The 19,652-nt window shown below is 38.1% G+C and overlaps 1 long non-coding RNA gene across 1 annotated transcript in view; it reads left to right on the forward strand.

The window, feature by feature from the left end:
• LOC117036141 (uncharacterized) overlaps window positions 1-19,652 on the forward strand; it is a 63,317-nt gene that overhangs the window by 40,797 nt on the left and 2,868 nt on the right. The window contains exon 4 of the long non-coding RNA XR_004425326.1: window positions 16,570-16,684. This is a non-coding gene — a long non-coding RNA (uncharacterized LOC117036141). The remainder of the gene's footprint in view (window positions 1-16,569; window positions 16,685-19,652) is intronic.

The raw sequence follows: 19,652 nt of genomic DNA on the forward strand, positions 1-19,652 counted from the left end.
AGATACAGTAAATAAAAGAGCATAGCCTTGCATTTCTGACACTCAATCTCATTAGTAATGTTCATTTTCCAGAGACCCTTATTTAGTATGTTTTAATGCTTATGAATATTTAGAATTTAGAAAGGACTGAGATTTATTCAAATAATAGCATACTTGGAAATGGATGTTTTATTTTTTATTTGCTTTTTAATTGCACATATACTCGATAGAATATATCTAGAATGTTTTAAAGCAAAACTCAGAATTTTATCACTTCACTCATATCTATTTTTTACTTTATTTTTAGATTTTTTATTAATGGGGGATTGAAAGAGTTTTTCAGGGTCTTCCAAGCCAGGCCATTGACAAGTAACTCCTTTATCCCTGCCTCTTTAATAAATGTGATCTTGAACGTCAGCCCATGACTTTTAAATGTCTTCTAAGCTTGGCTCTAGTCTCCTTAAAATGTCCTGCTCTCCTGGGCGCCTACCACTTTAAAAGTCTTCAGTCTGCCGAGCTCATCTCCTCAAGTGTCTGCTCTGTCTTGGGCATCTGCATCTTTAAAACTCTTCTCTTTAAATGCTGATCTTATCCTGGGCTTTGGCCCCTTTATTTTTAAAAAATAAAACTCAAAATTTTATTACTTTGCTGATGTCTATTTCTTATTTAAATAATTGCTCTTCTGTCCCTGAAGTGATTGTTTTGATGGAAGCGTTTCATATTGTTTGAGGGAAAAATAATCCATTGATTTTAGTGATATAAATGTAACATGGCTGGGGTCTGGGTCAGTGATTTGGTCACAGTTGTAAAGAAGAATAAATAAACCTAAAAACAGTAAAATCTTGGAATACAGCATACTGGTTAATTGGGTTTCTGATTAACTATGGGTTATAATGAGAAGACACTTTTTGTTTGAAATCTCTAAATTGCCTCAGTGTGTTTTCTTGCTTTAATAAGTAGTCTAATGAACATAATTAAATCTTCTCTTACTGATTCAGCATCCTACAATGCCTCAGGACCATTACTCTGAACATAACATATAATTCTGTACTGTACTGTAGCTACAGACGGTATAGGAGTTTAAGATGATTCCTGAACATTTCTATACTTTAAAAAATATAAATCTCTGATCTGTGCATTTCACTCTATGTAAATTTACCTTAATTAATTAAATAGGTAAGTAAATGCCTATTACATATCATAGAGGAACAGACTATTCAATCCAGAAGAGACTTTCAGTATTATGAAATTCAATGCCATTATTTAACAGATCAGAAAACTAAGACCCAGAAAATAATAAGGAGGGTTAGTACAGCTCCACTACAATCAATATCTCCTGATTACAAATCCAGTGGCCTGTGGACTCTGCTATGCTGCAACTTTCAGATGACTTGGGATTCTTGTCATTTGTCTTCCTTCCTCCATAAAAGTGGAGTCCATTCTCAAAATTGGTGATTTGGGATTTTTTATTAAATGAATGTAAGCTCCACTAAAATGTAAGCTCCCTAGGGTCAGGGTATTTTATGTAATAAAATTCTGATTTTAATAAAAGTCTTTCTGATGTCTTCTCAACATACAGAACTGTGTCTGCCTCTTAGAAGGCCCTCACTAAATGTTTGTTGAATGAAAAAATGAGATGAAATCGGAATATTTAGCATACACAAGATAACCTGATTTCGAGTTCATGGGCTACATATAGCTCTATGTTAATCTACTCAGCATTCATTAAGTATACAGATTACAGGTTAGAATCATTATGATCAAAACTTTGATACATAGTTAGAAAATGAAAGGAAAAGGATAAGTATCGAATAGTTGTGGTAAAACGTCATGAACTTTTGTCTCTTTTTGTCTACCTCAGTTTCAAATACCAAGTGAGGAACCCAAATAGTAAACTGTAAAAACACTCTTCAGCTGGTCAAATGAATCAACAAAATAGAATGTCACAACTCAGCGTTGCAAAGCTGTTTGTTAAATATGAATTCTACATAATATTTAAGCACATCTCTTTAAACAAAGCAAACAAAACCACCAAAACTAGAAAAAACAGAAAATTCTTGGACACTGGACACTGTACTTATTGTCAGATATGGCTTTTGACTCTCAAAATTAGTGAGTTTGCTTAAATCATCTGAAAAGTGCTTCAGTTTTAAGAAATACCTCAGAAACAAACCCAAGAATAAATGAATTGCAAAAGCCCTCTTCTTAAGGACTAGCTTAAAATTTAACGGTGTAAACATCTAAGGTTGTATGCATACACAGGTGTATTTAGAGTTGGTTTTAATATGACAAAATCTACAAAACTAGACCCAATTACCATTCTATTCCAGGAAATACTTTCGGATGCCAGAATTCTTTGGATTTCTTTTTTTCTTGAATCATCACTAAACCATAAGTTCCTTGAAATCAAGGATCATGCCTAATATAATACGTACACATTTATAACTGCATTACTTGGCACAATGGTGGAAAATAAAAGGAACTTTAAAAGTCTTTGTTGAATGAATGAAATTAAAACTTAATTGGAGTAGAAGAGATGGGTAAAGATGAAAGGAAATGAAGACTTGTCTTTTTAGAGCTCCAGTCTTGGGTATTTTTGAGTTTACCTCTAAACCCCTAATCCTCATTATCGTGAATATCCACTGGGAACAGAGCTTTGTGAGGAACACATACACACACAAATATTTGCTGCCAAAGTACATTGAAAGGACAGCTTTCCTATAGCTTCTTTATTCCTAATTTTGCCTACTTTCTGAACTAACGTGCCTAGTAATACAAGTCTTATATGTGCCATCTTAATATTGCTTTCTGGGTAGAAGTTTAACTTTCTGCATTCTCTGCATTCAGATTTCTACTCCAATCACCTTTAACCTCTTCTGAACCAGAAGTCATGTGGTGGGAGGGATCATAAGTTTGTGAAAATGACGGGACATAGTGAATGTAGAGAAGAGAAGATGCTTCCCCATCCCTTTAAATGAGGCAGATATGACCTCCAGGAAGCAAAGGCACTGAGTACGGGCTAGCTGCCCAAAGTACATGGAGGGTGCAGCCTTCTCACTGAAGTGCTATTAGAGTCCAAGGTCCCTGAGAGGTCAGTTTGCGACCTCAGAGGTCAGGGCTATTGTGAGGGTCTGCTTTTTTGTACTTAAGGCTTGGGATGGCATTTTTCATGCCAATGTTGCCTGGTCTTACGAGTCTAGAAATTTCAAGATCAGGAACAGAATCAGTAGTTTATCTTCCCATGTTTCTAGTTAGCGAATGGGCTGAATGTATACACCTCCAGTAGTAAATGGCATTTTAAGTTAATGTTTATTAACCCTGAGGAAAGGAAGTGTCACCTTGGATTTTTATCGTTGATTTTAAAGTTTTAAGCATTTCACACAAATGGTTGTATCAGTTCTCCCAACCTCCCTGTAACTAGAGAAAGGGGAAGAATGATAATATAGCACAAATCAATTCTCTGAACAGAAAAAAAAAAAAAAAAAAAGGTTTAGCTAACTATTAAGCCCACTTTCTCAGCTATGAGAGGTTTTGTTGTTGTTGTTTTTAAATATTCTTTGCTCTCTCCACTGGATAGCTTCTTTGCAGAGGAGAGGTTGAGAAGCACAGAACAATATCCGTAAAATTTCTCAACAGAGCTTTATCTTCTTGCTATCTGAGTGAGGTCTTTAACAAAATGTATGAGAGGTGGAGTTCCACTGGTTAACTAAGTCCTGACAGTAAATCCTTTGACTTTCTTTGAAACTGGGGATTAGAGCTGACCTAAGGTAAAATGATGAAATAATCCGAGTTATCTAGCCTCCTCCTCCCCTCCCACTTGCAGGCACTCGCCCTGGGGACCACCTGGCTAGCCCTGAACCTCCACGTGATCGCCTCATCAAGGGCTTGACTCTCAGTCTATGCTTTCTCATTTTTTTAAACTCAAGTTCTTTGTTTTATCCTCTCTGGAGCATAAAGTGTTTTTATGGATGACAATTACCTAACTTGAGAAATTAATGAACGAGCTGCTTACGTTTGCTAAATCCATTTTCTCTTTCTACTTTCACAGTAATTCACTTTAGCTCTTGTCCACCACTGTGTTGACGCTGGTTATCACTGACCCCCATTGTTGGAGATCTCTGAAGCATGGGGCACTGTTGACTCCTTCTTTCTTAAACATTCTTTCCTAAAACCTCACTCCTTTTTCTCCTGGATGCCCTCCTACCCAGAACTCTCTGGCCACTCCTTAGTTTCCTTTGTCAGCTGCTACACCTCTGCACAACCCTTACATGTTACCTCTTCTTATTCGGTACCTTCTAATTAGGCTGTCTCCTAGACTGCGTGGTTTTGATGGCCTTCCCGATGCACGTGACTCCCACATCTGTCTAGTCTACCTCTCTCTCTTGAGGTGTAGACTTGTATTTTCAAATGCTTCCAGGACATTTTTCCATGGATGTTTCGCAGGTACCTGTCACTCAGCATTGTCAAAACTCATCCTGGAAACTTCTCCTTCCTCCTCCATGTTCCCAACTCCGTGAATACCACCATAAACCCATTTGCTTGCAACCAAAAATATCATTTAACCAACAAATTGTTTTTAAACACCGTTATGGGTCACACATTATGCTAGAGCATGTATACAAGGGTGAAGATGTTAAATAAGATTGGCCCCAGCCCTTGCGTTGTATATAAAACACTGCGGAAAGCAGACAATAAATGGTGGCACAAATAATTAATGAGTTATAGTTGCTATAAGCAGCACCGAGGAAAAGACAAGGAATCATTTCTGACCCTTTCTCCTTCCTACATTGTATCACCTGTCAATTCTCTCTCCCCTATCAATTCAAATTCCCAAATATCTCTTCAGTATGTCCTCTCTTCTCCATGCCACTGTCACCAATATCTCTCACTTGAACTATTGAAATGGCTTCCTGACAAGTTTTCCTCTGCCTACCCTTGCGCCTGCTGTCTATTCACCACACTGTATCCAGAGTGATCTCTTAAAAATGCAAACCCTCATGTCACTTCTTTTGGAGAAAAAATTAATATAAGACCCGGTATTATATTGTATTATATTATACCCGGTCTTATTGTAAGATAAGACTGGGTCTTATATTAATTTTTACTCCAAAAGACGCATTAGAGCTGATTGTCCGGCTAGGTCTTATTTTCGGGGAAACACAGTAGAGTCAGGGGTTGAGAGGCGTTCTGCCCCACACGTGACCAGGGAGACAGAACATCTTTATACAGCAGATGAAAGTTGATGGGTGATAGGTTAGACTTTCAAACCAGAAGGGCTTTGATCATTGATTGATTGATGCATTCACTACACAACGTTCACTGAGCGCCTACTCCATGACAAACACTAGTCGGCACTGGGACACACCAGTAAGTGGGACACAGGTTCTCAGGGCTCACGGCCCAGAGGGGGAGACATACAAGTGACAAGTCAATTTTAGTATAGTATTTTAAGAGCTAAGAGGGCACCCAGCACAGAGGAAAGGCACCCAAGACAGATGTGGGATTGGAGGAGCTTCTTGGAGGAGGTGACATCTGAGCTGTGATTCAGAGGATAATCAAACAGTAGCTCAGTAAGAAAGGAGGGAAGGGCATTCCAGGCAGGAGGTGAGGAATCTGCTTCACACCCATGGAAGGATCCAGCAGATGAGGTGCCAGGGAGCTCAGTGACTTCTCCAAGGTACAAGGCAGAGGAGAGATCAGACCCAAATGTCAGCAGGGAATCTGAGTGAGGAAGAAACCTAGCTTCACCCTCAGCCAGTAGGTGTGCTTCTGGTAATGGGATGTAAGAGGGCAGGAAGCAATGGGCCTGAGGATGAGAGCAGGGCCTCTTCTTCTAAGGAGAAGAGTGGCCTCGGAAGCAGAAGAAATGGGAATGGATGAGGGAGAGACTGAAATCCAACATAAGGTGAGCCAGACCTTGAAAGTTCTTCCTTACTGGGCAACCAGGACCACTGGTGTTTGGTGACTCTGAAGTACAGAAGTCTTATAATATAATATAATATAATATAATATAATATAATATAATATAATATAATATAATATAATATAATACTGGGTATAATATAATATAATATAAAACACCAGGTCTTATATAATATAATACCAGGTCTTATATAATATAATACCAGGTCTTATATAATATAAGACCTGGTCTTATATTAATTTTTGCTCCAAAAGACGCATTAGAGCTGATTGTCCGGCTAGGTCTTGTTTTTGGGGAAACACAGTAACATTTTACAGAATATTTTTGATCCGCAGTTGGTTGAATCCGCAGATGTGGATACGGAGGGCAAATTGCACCTTATGATGGCTTCCAAGGTCCTTTATACCTGGCCCTTCCCTGCTTATAAATTTACCTATCTCAGGCCACCCTTCCTTCTTGCTCTCCATTCCCAGGATACCCTACTTTTTGAACTTTGGCACATTCCTTTCCCTCTGTCTAGAGCACTCTGCTGCTGCCCCCCACCCTTCTCCCACTAACGTTTCATTTAACTAATTGTTATTTGCTTCATGTCTTCAGAAAGTTGATCCATGTTAGCTCTCCATACTGCACCCTCTCCAAGCTCCCTGTGGCTTCTGTTTTTGTGATATTCATCATGTTTTTACTGTGGTGCTCCATGAGGACAAGGGCCCACATCGTCTCACTCACTGCCAACGCTCTAGTGGTATCTGGCCCAAGAGGTATATTCAATAGGTAGTTGTTGAGCTGAGCTTGTTGCATAAACTACAAATAGGAGATGTTTAAAGGACTCACTCTTTGAAGCCTGCTGTCTTTCAGGCAATAAATGTGCATTTAAATAAAAAAGCTGAAAGCTGTACCCCAGACAGTTTGTTTGTTTGTTTGTTTTAATTTCTGAGAATGCGTGACAAATCAAGTGTGGTTCAGGGTACACAGAAGAGGAAAGAGGAATAAGATCAATGGGGAATATGTTTTCTGGCAGATCAATGGGGAATATGTCTTCTGGCAGATATTTGGGATCTCGCGGTAGCCCTCAAGTCACACTGTGGAGGCACTGACTCTACCTATACTTTCTAAACAAGACAGGAGCTAGCCAGGTGTAAGAGAGCTGAGATGGTGATAGAATTGATCCTGCACATTTTTATATCCTAGCTCAGGAAATCATTTGCCATATGATCTAGAGAAATCTTCCTCAATGTTTCCACATTAAACGAATATCACAGTACAAGCTTATCTTGCCAAGGAGGAAAAAGAATGATAATTAAAAGTTGGTGTAAGAAGTAAACCCTTACTGTTTTCAGATGTAACAGAAGTGTTCTTTAATGTTTGAATTTACATTAATTCAGAGTATTCCCATCTTCTTCATAATGAAAGTAAATCAGAACTGCTTTCTCTTCCCCTTCTACTTTTTTCGCTCCCCTCCCACCTTTTTCTACCCCTTCTCTCCCTCCCTTCCTCATCCTCTCACCTTCTCTTTCCTTCTTTCTGTTTATGAACAATTTCAATCCAAAAGCCATTAGGTAAACAAGGTAGGTCTCTTCATGGTGGGAGTTGGTGGGGGGCAGTGGTGCCTAGAGTGGGGTGTTGGAGTCTAAGGAGGTCAGGGGTTGTTCATGCAAGGTGCTGCCTGAGAAGTAGATGTTGGATCCCAAGGACGTCAAGGAAGGCTTTCACTGGCTGAGGAATGGGGTATTCAAATACTCTCAAAGTGATTCGCCATAGAATATTTAGTAAGTACTGTCTTTCCTTCAGCACCTCAATCAAGTGAACAGAACTAATATCCCTAATAATGGGACAAATCTAAATCACGTGCCATCTGAAAGGATGCAATGAGAACACAGCATCAGTACTTTCGTGACAGACCTGACAAAGCTGTGTATATGCTCTGAATTTAATCGTGAGCAAATATTAGACAAACCCAGTTGAGGGATATTCCAAAAAATAAGTGACTCTTAATCTTCAAAAGTATCAAGATCACAAAAGTCAAGAAAAAGTCTGTTCTAGATTGAAGGAAACTACAGAAACATGGTAACTATATGCAATGCATGATTCGAGATTGGATTCTTTGGTTAAAAAGGATATTATTGGAACAATTGAATGGAGTGTGAGGATTGATGATTGTAATGTAGTTTTCCAGGAGATGCCCTTGCATGTTGGAAACACACACTGAAAAAGCACAGGGGTGATGGGGTATCATACTGGCAACTTACTTTCAAATGCTTTAGAAAGAAAAAGTTCTTGTGTTGTACTTGCAACTTTTCTAGAGTTTAAGATTAGTTATATAAGGAAGACAATATGTAAAGTTGGCAAATTAATAGAAGTGAAAAAATAATCTAGAGTTATTGAAGGCCATACTAGAAGTGGTTCAAAGAGGTTACCTATGAAATATGGTTGCAAAGAGGGAGGGAAAGTGACATCCCATTATAAACTATTCTATACTGTTTGATTTGCTCTATGTACATGTATTACTTTAATAAAAACCAGTGAAAAACATTGAAAGCTAGTAAATGCTTGGACCCAGGCCAGAGGAGCCCCAGGTTTTATATTTACCCTGAATCTGTGTTCACCCTGTCTAGAGTAAGCTCTGGGGACCTGGAACCCCAGCATTTCTTTCCTAAATGGCCTCTGAGCCCACTTCTAGAACCGTGTGGGCCTCTTCCCTGAGTCTGTCCCCCAAGAGTGGGCTGTACCACTTGTGCACACATCACCTGACCCAGGGGTGGCTGTTTGGAGAGTGTGTGACTGGAATTGCCATGTGGGTTAGAGTTCACGTGGATGAGAGCATGAGGAACCTCCAGGTGTGGAATAGAGCTGGGGGAGGGAGAAGAAGGCGCGAGAGGCTGGAGACTTGGGAGCCCGCTCTTCCTACACTTGCTGGTATGGAACTCTGAGGTCTTTGAGAAGTCTAAATCCAAACCTAGCCTTCTCAAACATGAAGGCGTATGGGTCAAGGCAAAAGGAAAGGATATATCTTTATCTTATTTAACAGTTTGTCATCTTGGTTTATACATTTTAAATATTTAAACACAGTATGTGGACCTTCATTCGTGCTCTTCCTGTCGCTCTGCAAAGGTTAGGGGCAAACCTGTTGAAATCCTCCTGGTAATCTTATCATTAAAAAAAAAAAATCATACATTAGGAAAATATGTTTTTGAAGCCCTCTGGATCTGTCTGTACCTGTCACCACAGTGTTTTAGACTGCTTGTAAACATTTCATAAGCCAAGTTAGTACAAGGATAATTCACCTATGGGGAAAACCACGTGCCAGGCAGGCCAAAGGTCAGTGGCCTGATCTGGTGAGATGAGCCGCAGCTCCCTCTAACATTTCAGGATGAGCGTGTTGCTCTCAACGCTACTGCGATCGAACCTACCTGCTCTTGTTGTATGTGACTTTCTAAATGGTTTACCTGCTTCTACAAAAACAAAGATATCATGTTCACTCTACTGAAGGCTTGTATTTTCAAACTGGCCCAAGTTTGTACTTTTGTAAAAAGTTTTAATTTGAAACTACTCTGATTTTCTCATTCTCTCTCTCTCTCTCTCTTTCTCTCCTTCTCTCTCCCTCTCCTTCTCTCCTTCCTTCCCAAAGACAAGGTACATAGACATTTACTCCCAGAAAAGGAAAGTTATTGTGAATTTCTTTTGTCTTGGAAAGGAAACAAGCTTTTTATAGGGAACAGAGCAGATGAACTTACGGACCCAGAGTCTAAGAATTTGGCTTTTCATTGCATTCCTAAGAGGGTCCCATCATGTGCTCTTAAATTCTGTATCTTCTACATACCTCTTTTTCTTGATCTCTAGCTACACAGAGCTCACCCTTCTCTCCTACTGCCCAAAGGAAGTTGCTATCTGCATAAACTGAATAAGGATACAAAAGTACAAAATGTCATGTGAATATGTTTTATTCATGAGAAACACTATGAAAGCAGAGTACAGTGAAGAAAGAACTGTTGGTCACAGAGGGTATTTTTTTCCAGCCACACCCACGTACTGACAACAATCTCAGCCAGTTGTGTTTTCTCTGATTACAAAGAGGTAACAGACAAAAAACTCTGGCTGCACCAGAGTCCCACTTCACATAAAAGGGACATTTTTGGAGGCAAGACTCATGGGGAGCGGGACTGAGGGGTGGTCACAAGGATAAAGTTCCCTTCCAGGTCTAACAATCTAGAATTTTCATTTTGAGAAGTGTTTAGGAGCAGGGATGCTCAGCTGAACAGGAGAACTGTTAGTGCCGAAATTCTGGCATAGCCCAGTCTGTCTGAGGTTGAATTTGACACTTAATCCCCATTTAAGTCAGTTGTGGCTTCACAGGCTTACAAATATTAGGTTCTTAAAATTTTTATTAGCTTTGTCGAATGAATACAAGAGATAGGAAGATACACCTTTTACTGGCATCGAAAACAGCTTGACCAACACCTTTTCCTTTTATTGAATCACTACTTTAATCACCAGGCTTAGGAGAAAGAAGTATAGATTTCCAAAGCTAAAGATAATTGAGTGTTGTAACAAGAACAGGGTTATGAGGGTTCCAGCTGGGATTCATTTCTTCCCATACAAGAGGTGGAGTGGGATAAATATATAGAGCACTGTAAAAAAAAGACAGAGAAGTTTACATCTCACAAAATGGAAAGGAAGAAGTACTGACAGAAGGAGCAAAGGCAGCTCCATTCATTCCTGCCCTAAGTAGTCATTCTGCCCTTTGTCTGGCACCAGCCTATCACCACTAAATCTTAGAGCCCACACCTGGCTGGAGAGACTCACCTTCACCCTCTTTATCCCATGCTATGTCCTTACAAAGTCCCTTATTGAATACAATGTTGTGAAAAAGTTCACTTTCCTCATACAAGTCCAGCAACTGACAGAAGTGTTGTATTCATCTTGAAGTTTGGAAAATTATTCGCAGATTGTGTATACAGGTTCTCCATCACCAGAGTGAAATGAGTGAATTCTTGTGTTTCCTCCTGATTCTTGTGGTAACTAAATCATTGCAAAAATAGTTTCGTCTGTGAAATGTTTAAAGAACATTTTTAGAAATGCAGTTGTTTTTGCAACCGTCTTCGTGAAAAGATTATTTTTTCCTAGAATCTCTCATCTTGATCCTAAGACTAGATGCAAATGGATTTCCCTCATGAAGGAAATCAAAGGATTCTTACTATGATAGTCAAGTACTTATCTTCTTATCTTCCTTAATGAAAGATCACCATTTCCCACTGAGATTCTTTGTAAGGGCTTCTAGGGTAGACCTGTTAGTAAATTTTGAACCAAAATCCAGCTTTTACAGGTATGTCCAAGTGACTAGTGTGGCTCAGGTAGCAACAGAGAATTTAAGGGATATCTTTGGTGTCTGCTCTATCTCTCTGGGAAAATTGCAGGTTAGTGTGTGTGTGTGTGTGTGTGTGTGTGTGTGTGAATTTTTTACTTTTATTTTTTTGCATTTTTATTTTTCCATTACAGTTGCCATACAGTATTAGTTTCAAGTATACAACATAGTGATTAGACATTTATATAACTTATAAAGTGATCACCCTGATAAGTCTAGTATCCATCAGACACCACACAGTTATTACAATATTATTGACTCTATTCGCTATACTGTACTTTACATCCCCATGGCTATTTTATAACTACCAATTTGTATTTCTAATCTCTTCACCTTTACACCCATCCCCCCAACCTCCCTCCCCTCTGGCAACCATCAAAATGTTTTCGGTATCTATAAGTGTGTTTCTGTTTTGTTTGTTCATTTATTTTGTTCTTTAGATTCCACATATAAGTGAAATTATATGGCATTTGTCTTTCTTTGTCTGACTTATTCTACTCAGCATAATACTCTCTAGGTCCATCCATGTTGTTGCAGATGGCAAGATTTCATCCTTTTTATGGCTGAGTAATATTCCATTGTATATATGTCCTACCTCTTCTTCATCCATTCATCCATTGATAGACACCTTCCATATCTTGGGTATTATAAATAATGCTGCAATGAACATATGGATACACACGTCGCTTTGAAGTAGTGTTTTGGATTTCTTCGAATAAATACTCAGAGGTGGGATTATTGGATCCTCTTTGTCTTCTGTTATAGCCTTTGTTTTAAAATGTTTTGTCTGGTATAAGTATTGCTATCTCAGCTTTTTTGTTTGTTTCCATTTTTTATAAAATATCTTTTCCCCATCCATTTACTTTCAGTCTGTGTGTGTCTTTTGATCTGAAGTGAGTCTCTTGTAGACTTTTTTTTCCCCTGCAGGTTAGTTTTTAACATAGGATTTATAAGCCAATATGGAAATATTTCACCTAAGTTTACATAGCTTTCTGATTTCATCAGAATGAATACTATAGATAGTATCATTAAGTAGGTATATATAAAAAGCTATGAATAAAAAAGCTATTTCATACAGTTCTGTTAGTTAATAGTTACTGTATATTTCTGACAAAATCCTAGAACAGAATCAAATTCTCTATTTCAATATGGAGTGGGAGCTCAATTTGGAAAAGAAAGAAGACTCATTATATAAAAACCACCAGCTTCCAAGCCTTGAATTGCTTCTGACCTCATTTCTCCATTGCTATCCAAAGAGATATGCAAATATTTTTCATTATGCTGATGGGTACAGTGGTAATGAATTAATATTGGCAAGATATTTTGAAATGACAATGTAGAGTTTATTAAAGAAGCAAGAAACAGAAAACCAGAGAAAGCCTTCTTGATTGGCCAGATTTTATAATATTATATAACATGTTTTTTTACGCCCCTCAAATAAATAGGGCAGATAACTTTAAAGTTTTTCTTTTTAAGTCTTCCTGTTACCTATTACTTTGAGAATAGAAAAAAAAAAGCAATCTGATTTAGGAATTACTTAAAATAATTAAAGGGCCAAGCATCTGGGAGAATGGGAGTCAAATGATGTAGCCCCTACTCCTTGTTTTCATCTTTCAGTCAGCAAGCATTTACTGCATTAATACACGGGGTGTGTCAGCAACATTCTAGACTGTGTGGGAGATATAAAGATGTCTAAGAGGGCAACCCCTTCCAGTAATGAGTTTATAATTTATTAGAGGAGGTAAGATATACATACTCGTATACAAATATCTGTAATACAAGACAATATAGTGCAAACTATAAGAAAAGCTCAAAGAATAGAACTTTCCTGGGGTGAATGGGACATTTTGTGGAGAGTTGGCCTCTGAGCTGGTCATGAATAGGCTGAGATTGTCCAGACAGATGTAACTGCCTGAGTAAAAACACGTTCAAACTACCTCCTTTGTGAAGCCTTCTCTGGCCCTCTCCCCACTTCCTGTCTCCTCCTGCCCCAGATGGCAGTAGATTTATGTGTTCCTTGTACTGCACATTGTAATTTGGACGGATTTTCATTTTGACAATTATATTCTAATTGTTTGGAAGTCTGTCTCTCCAGGATACTATAAAGTCCTTTAGGATAGGAGCCATGTATTTTCATGTTTGTTTTCCTAACATTTAACAGGGTTTCTGACCTATAGGGTACCTACTCAATAAATACTTGAGGGAAAAGGGAAGTAATTACAGAATACATTCAGGCATTCGTGAGTACTACAATTTGACTGGAATCAAAGATTCATAAAGGAGAGCAGTGGGAATTAACGCTACAAAAGTAAATTGGAAAGTAGGCCTGACACTATCAAGTGCTGCTGAGTAAGTAAAACTGTAGAAACACTTCTGTGCCACTGATGAGACTGTAAGTTGGTGCAACCATTTTGGAGAACACTTTATCAACATCTAATGAAATCAAAGATGCCCTTATCCTGGGACCCAGTTATTCTAATTCTAGTGAAGCTCTTTCTCATGTATACAAGGATACAGATACAGAAAATTCCTACCAAAAAGTTGAAAACAAACTCAATGTCCATCAGCATGAGAATGGATAAATAACTATGGATATATTAATAATGAATAATTAATAGCTATAATATTAGTTATATATGTTATAGATTATATTAATATTATAAGTCATGAATAATAATAAAAACTATAGATTTATCAGCATAGGTGAATATTATAGATATATTATTGACAGAGTAAAAACAAGGCTGCAGGAGAATTCTTATGTTATCTTTTACATAAAGATTAAAATACCGTAAACAGTATTACATATTATTTAGGGATATATGCATTATTATATATGTTACACATACTATGTTTTTTATATATATATATATGTTACATATATATATGTATTTTTTAGGGCAGAATGAATAACAAATTCAGGAGAGTAGGGAAAGAGAATAATCAGGGAAGTTTATACAAGGGCCTCGACTCTGTTGACCATGCCCCATATCTTAAATTTGATGCTGGGTATATGAGTGTTTTGTTATGTTATTTATTTATTTTTTACTGGCGAAGGGGAACAGGACTTTATTGGAGAACAGTGTGTTTTTTTCCAGGACCCATCAGCTTCAAGTCAAGTTGTTGTCCTTTCAATCTTAGTTATGGAGGGCGCAGCTCACTGGTCCATGTGGGAATCAAACCGGCAACACTGTTGCTCAGAGCTGGAGCGCTAACCAACTGAGCTATCTGGCTGCCCCTTGTTTTGTTATTTTTGATATAACCTGTATATCATAAATATTGCATAAAACACATTTTAACAAGTTATTTGGACCCATATTATGGCAGGGCTGGAATAACATGCTAAAGAGTTGAGATATTGTTTGGTTGTTAACAGAACTCTTGCAGACTTTTGAGGAGGTAAGAGATATCATTATAGGTATGATTCAAGTCACCCCAGACTAGTGCTATATAAGATATGGGGGAAAATTACAAAGGTGTTAATGCTGTGTCATATAAGATGGGTTCCTTTTTTCCCTTCCACTTCTCTGACCATACACGGTCCCTCTGAATCCTCTTTTTCCTTAAAATTTTTAATAGCCTGCTTTTCTTTCTTAAAAGTCTAAGTCTTTTTTATCAGTTGATTCCGGGTTCTTATGTAAACTCTTGATATTCCTTTTGTATTTCATCTGTTCTTATAAAATCCCCTGAACACTCACTCTGTCCAGTTTTCTTATTCTTGCCTCCCAACCATTTATTACGTTATTCCTTATTTTGAAATATCTCATTTCCAGCCTTTAAATTTTTCCTAAACTTACCTCTGCAATGAAGCTTTCTTTATTAAGAAAAAACCCTTAATTTAAAAGTTCCAAGATAAATGTGTTTGCAGCACAATTTAAAACAAAGAACAACATTTATCCTACAATGACAGCTAAATAATTGCTAGTACTAATTCAGTGCTTAGTATGTGCCAGGCATTGTTTTAAACATTATTCTAAAAGATCATGTAACGTGTTACATATAAACACTCATTTCATTCTCATAACAAACCTATGAGATGTGTGTTATTATTATCCTCATTTTACTGGTAAAGAAACTGAAGCAAAGAGAAGTCAACTTGAATAATTCTCTGCCAGGAGTAAATAAATGCTAGAGCTTGGAGTCAAACCCAAGTAGTCTGGCTCTAGAGCCCGTTCACTGCATCCCACCTCATCAGGCTTGCCACTCTGGAGCAATAAAGACACCACCAAAGTGGGAAGTAAATGTAGGCTGTCCTCCATTTAGGTGTGATGCTCTTGTCTTGTGAAAAAGGGCAATAACTGTAGGGAAGTAGTGATTATTCCTTTCGCCTCCTCAAATTTCTCTGACTTTCCAAAGAGTCTTTTGTTCTTGAAGGACAAGACCCACATCTTCCTCATCTTTGTCTTTCCGGTGCTTGGCACAATGCCAGGCCTGTTGGAGGCATTTGATCGGTGTGGATCAAATAAATCAATTTCATGAAATTAAGTAAACGTAAGTAACAGTTATAATTCTGTTCTTCAGGAAGTTCTATTTAGGGGAAGACACTACAGCCCTATTAGTATCAGGATCAAATAACAGTTACAAGTACAGAAAGCAGCCTTCCTTTTTAGCAATAGGTTGTATTTTGGAAATACCATACGTATTGAATCATATTTTCCTCGTGTCCTGCATTATAATATTTGAGAGTCTAGATCAAAATTTCTGATAGAACTACCAACTACTAACTACTAAACTCACCACTAAAACTTCAGCTTCATTAAGCTGTCTTTATTTCTGTCCACCCACCTACGTTCTGAAATGCAACCCTGGGAGGTTGCCCTAGGAAGGCAGTTGGTATGCAGGAGAGGCTTATGCTTGGGAGTGTGTTGAATTCTGGTTGTGTCACTTATTAGCAGTGTGACTTTAGATAAGCATTTAATCTCTTGAGATTCAATTTTCTTATTTGAAAATAGAGCTAGTAGCTTATGTCTCATCAGGCTATTGTGAGTATCCATAGGTAAAGCACCGGCACAGTGCTGAGCACATAAGAACTCACTTCAACTTTACTTCCTTTGTGACCCTGAACGGAAGAACATTACTTGGACATCTGATCATGAAGCCAACCTGCAAGAATGTGGGTTGGGCCTTGAGGGCTGGCTGAATGGGAATGGTAGGGTTAAACCAGTTTTCTTCAATATACCCCAAAGTAAATCTAAAGTCCAGCATATGTTGAATGTTTTCTCCCTGCCCAAAATGTGGGCCCTGTCACTCATTTATCATTACAAATGTCATGATAATACCATGATTTTCACTGTTCTTTTACTAACAGAAGCTCATGGATACTAGCTTCCAGGAAGAGAATGAGGTCCAGCAGTTTACTACAACTCCCATATACAAATGGAGAAGCTGAGATCCGGCAATGGTGTCTTACCCAAAAGAATGTGGTAAGTCAGTTCCTAAGTTCAAGTATCTCTCCAGGCACATAGGCAGCCAGTGATGTCAGGTCTTTAGTAGACTGATATGCCAGGTACATTGAGGATGAAAAATAAAGAGAAGGCTTTGGTTTAACCTTCAATCTAAGGATAAAGAATGGATAAGATTTGTGGAAAATATGTAGAAACACATCATATTAAGAATATACATATTTATGATTGCAATTTCTTTAAGTCTTTGCTCAAATTTTACTGTCTCAATGCCACCTACCTTGGTCACTCTATTAAATACTTGCAGCCCTCCCTGCCCCACCCATTGCTTCTGATTCTCCATTTCCTGCTGCCCTTTTAACCTTACTTATATAATACCTATTATACAATAGGTATTAAAATTAAGCTTTTAGGTTTAATTTTTATTATCTCTCCCTCTGCACACACTAGAATTTAAACTCCAAAAGTGCAAGGGTATTCTGTTTTAGTCACTCTTGTATCCTAAGTATTTAAACAATACCTAACATATATGAGGCATGCAATAAATATGTGTGGGATAAATAGGTTCTGAGAAACTACAGGAGAGTTTCAAGTTAATAAAGACATTTTGAACACATGCATTTGTTCCCTCCCCAAACCTTAGTAAAACAATAATAAAGGGATTTTTAAAGAAGCATAATCCCCCAAGAACAAAAAGAATGGGAGAAGACATGACAATAAGACTTTGGAAGATGGAAAACAGATGGATGAGTGATAACTATCCTGGTTATCTGTGGAAATAGATCTGCCAATACAAAAATGAACAAACAACAAACAAACAAACAAATAAAACTGAGGAAAAACGTGCAGAACAATAGACTATGCAGAAAGAAGAAAAGGGGGCCGGCCCGGTGGCTCAGGCGGTTGGAGCTCTGTGCTCCTAACTCCGAGGGCTGCCAGTTCGATTCCCACATGGGCCAGTGGGCTCTCAACCACAAGGTTGCCGGTTTGACTCCTCGAGTCCCGCAAGGGATGGTGGGCTGCGCCCCCTGCAACTAAGATTGAAAGGACAACAACTTGACTTGGAAAAAAAGTCCTGGAAGTAGACACTGTTCCCCAATAAAGTCCTGTTTCCCTTCCCTAATAAAATCTTAAAAAGAAAGAAGAAAAATATTCCTTTAAACTATCATTAATATTCTTAAAATAATAAGAGAAAATATTGCATCCATGGAACAAGACAAGATGCAATAAAAAGGAAAATTCCAAAAGATCTTCTGGAAATTAAAGTAGGATAGCAGATCTTTAAAAACTTGATGGAAGGTTTGTAAGACGAAGTTGAAGAAACCACCCAGAAAACTAAACATAAAAAAAAGACATGGAAAATAAAAGAGAAAGAGTTTTTAAATAGAGGATTGATTCTGGAGGAGACAGAGAGAGAGAGAATGCACAAAGAAAATGGAGAGGAGGGAGTAATTAATTAATCCCCCCCAAACATTTCAGAACTGAAGGGTAAGCATTTCTAGATTGAAAGAGTCCACCAAATGTCCTTGATATTGGATGAAAATGGATCCATACCAAGATACGGTTATCATCATGAAATTTCGGAAAACTGAAGACAAAGAGAATATCTGAGGAGCACTCTTTTTCATGAGACTAATAGAGAGTAGGCTTCTCTAAAATAAGGAGAAACCAAGAAAGAAGAACACGAAAGATCAGGGAATCCAACCTAGGAGAGAAGAAATGACACTCTCCAGAATGATGCTGAAGAGAATTCTCAGGACAAGACGATTGCAGCAGCCTTAGAGAGCAACAATTCCAGGTTGCTCCAGGAGAGATTTCTTCAAGAAGATGAAATTGACAGAATACCCAATGTGACTAAATGTATTGAGAAGAGATATAGTTGATTGAGAGGTTGGGTTGAATTAATGGTAAGTACACAGAAAACTAAAAGAAAAAAAAAAAGTTGTGTTAGATCCAAAGTAAACAACAAGTTGTGCAAGAGAGAAATCACAGATCTATTACATGGTGATGTATGAACAATATTTACATAGTGATAGTAATATAAACACTGAATATTGATAAAACCAAAAATTACAACACAACTGTATTGGGAGGTCAGGGAAAGTGAAGCAGGCACATGACCATGTGAATGAGTGAGTATTTGGTGGTGATGGTGAAGAAGGTGGAATTCTCATCTTTGATGGCGGGAATTCAATAATTAATACATAAAAGTTGTAAAAATTAGTGAGTAGCCACATAAGCACATCATTTAAAGATACAGAGGTAAATGCCCAAAGAGTCAGCTAAAAAGAGTTGAAAATTATTATCTCTAAGGAGCAGAAAATGGAGACAAGAGGTGGACAGGGTACTGCTATTTTCAAAATAAGCCTTATAAAGCTATTTTACTTTTTAAACTATGTACAAGCATAACTTACGTATAACACAAAAACAAAATACGAAAAATGACAAGAGACTTTAGAAGTGAACAGAGCCCACTGGAACACGGCTCCCACCCACCCAAACATTGTCTTATCTTGTATTTCACCAACTTGCCCTGCGCACTGCCACCACCTCGACCCTCAAACCAGGTTACTGAGAGAGGAAAGAGAGACCCTGGTTGAGTCTGGGATCTGCTCTGCCAAAATTTTGTTAGGAGCCCTGGGTCATTTTTAGTCTGTTACCAGTAGATGACTTCTTCCTCGGCGATTGAAGGGCCATCTACTAAAGTTACAAATATCAAAACTAGATGGTCTCTCCTAATGCATTTTCTCTTCCTTACCTTCCATTTAATATCTTGATTCCAAAAGCCTTGATGCTAAATGCACCTTCTGTTCCTTCTTTCTTTAGGTTCTCCTTCTGTAGAAGCAGGAATGGCCTTAGGGTCCATCTGCTTTTGGCAGGTACTCACACTTGCCAAGTCTTTAACACTTGGATAACAGAATAGTTTGTTACCCTTTCACCTAATTGGATTGCCTTCACCAGGGATGAAAGACAGTGGTACTAAATATTA

This window comes from Rhinolophus ferrumequinum, chromosome 16, assembly GCF_004115265.2.
Source record: "Rhinolophus ferrumequinum isolate MPI-CBG mRhiFer1 chromosome 16, mRhiFer1_v1.p, whole genome shotgun sequence".
In the NCBI taxonomy this organism is placed as follows: domain Eukaryota; kingdom Metazoa; phylum Chordata; class Mammalia; order Chiroptera; family Rhinolophidae; genus Rhinolophus; species Rhinolophus ferrumequinum.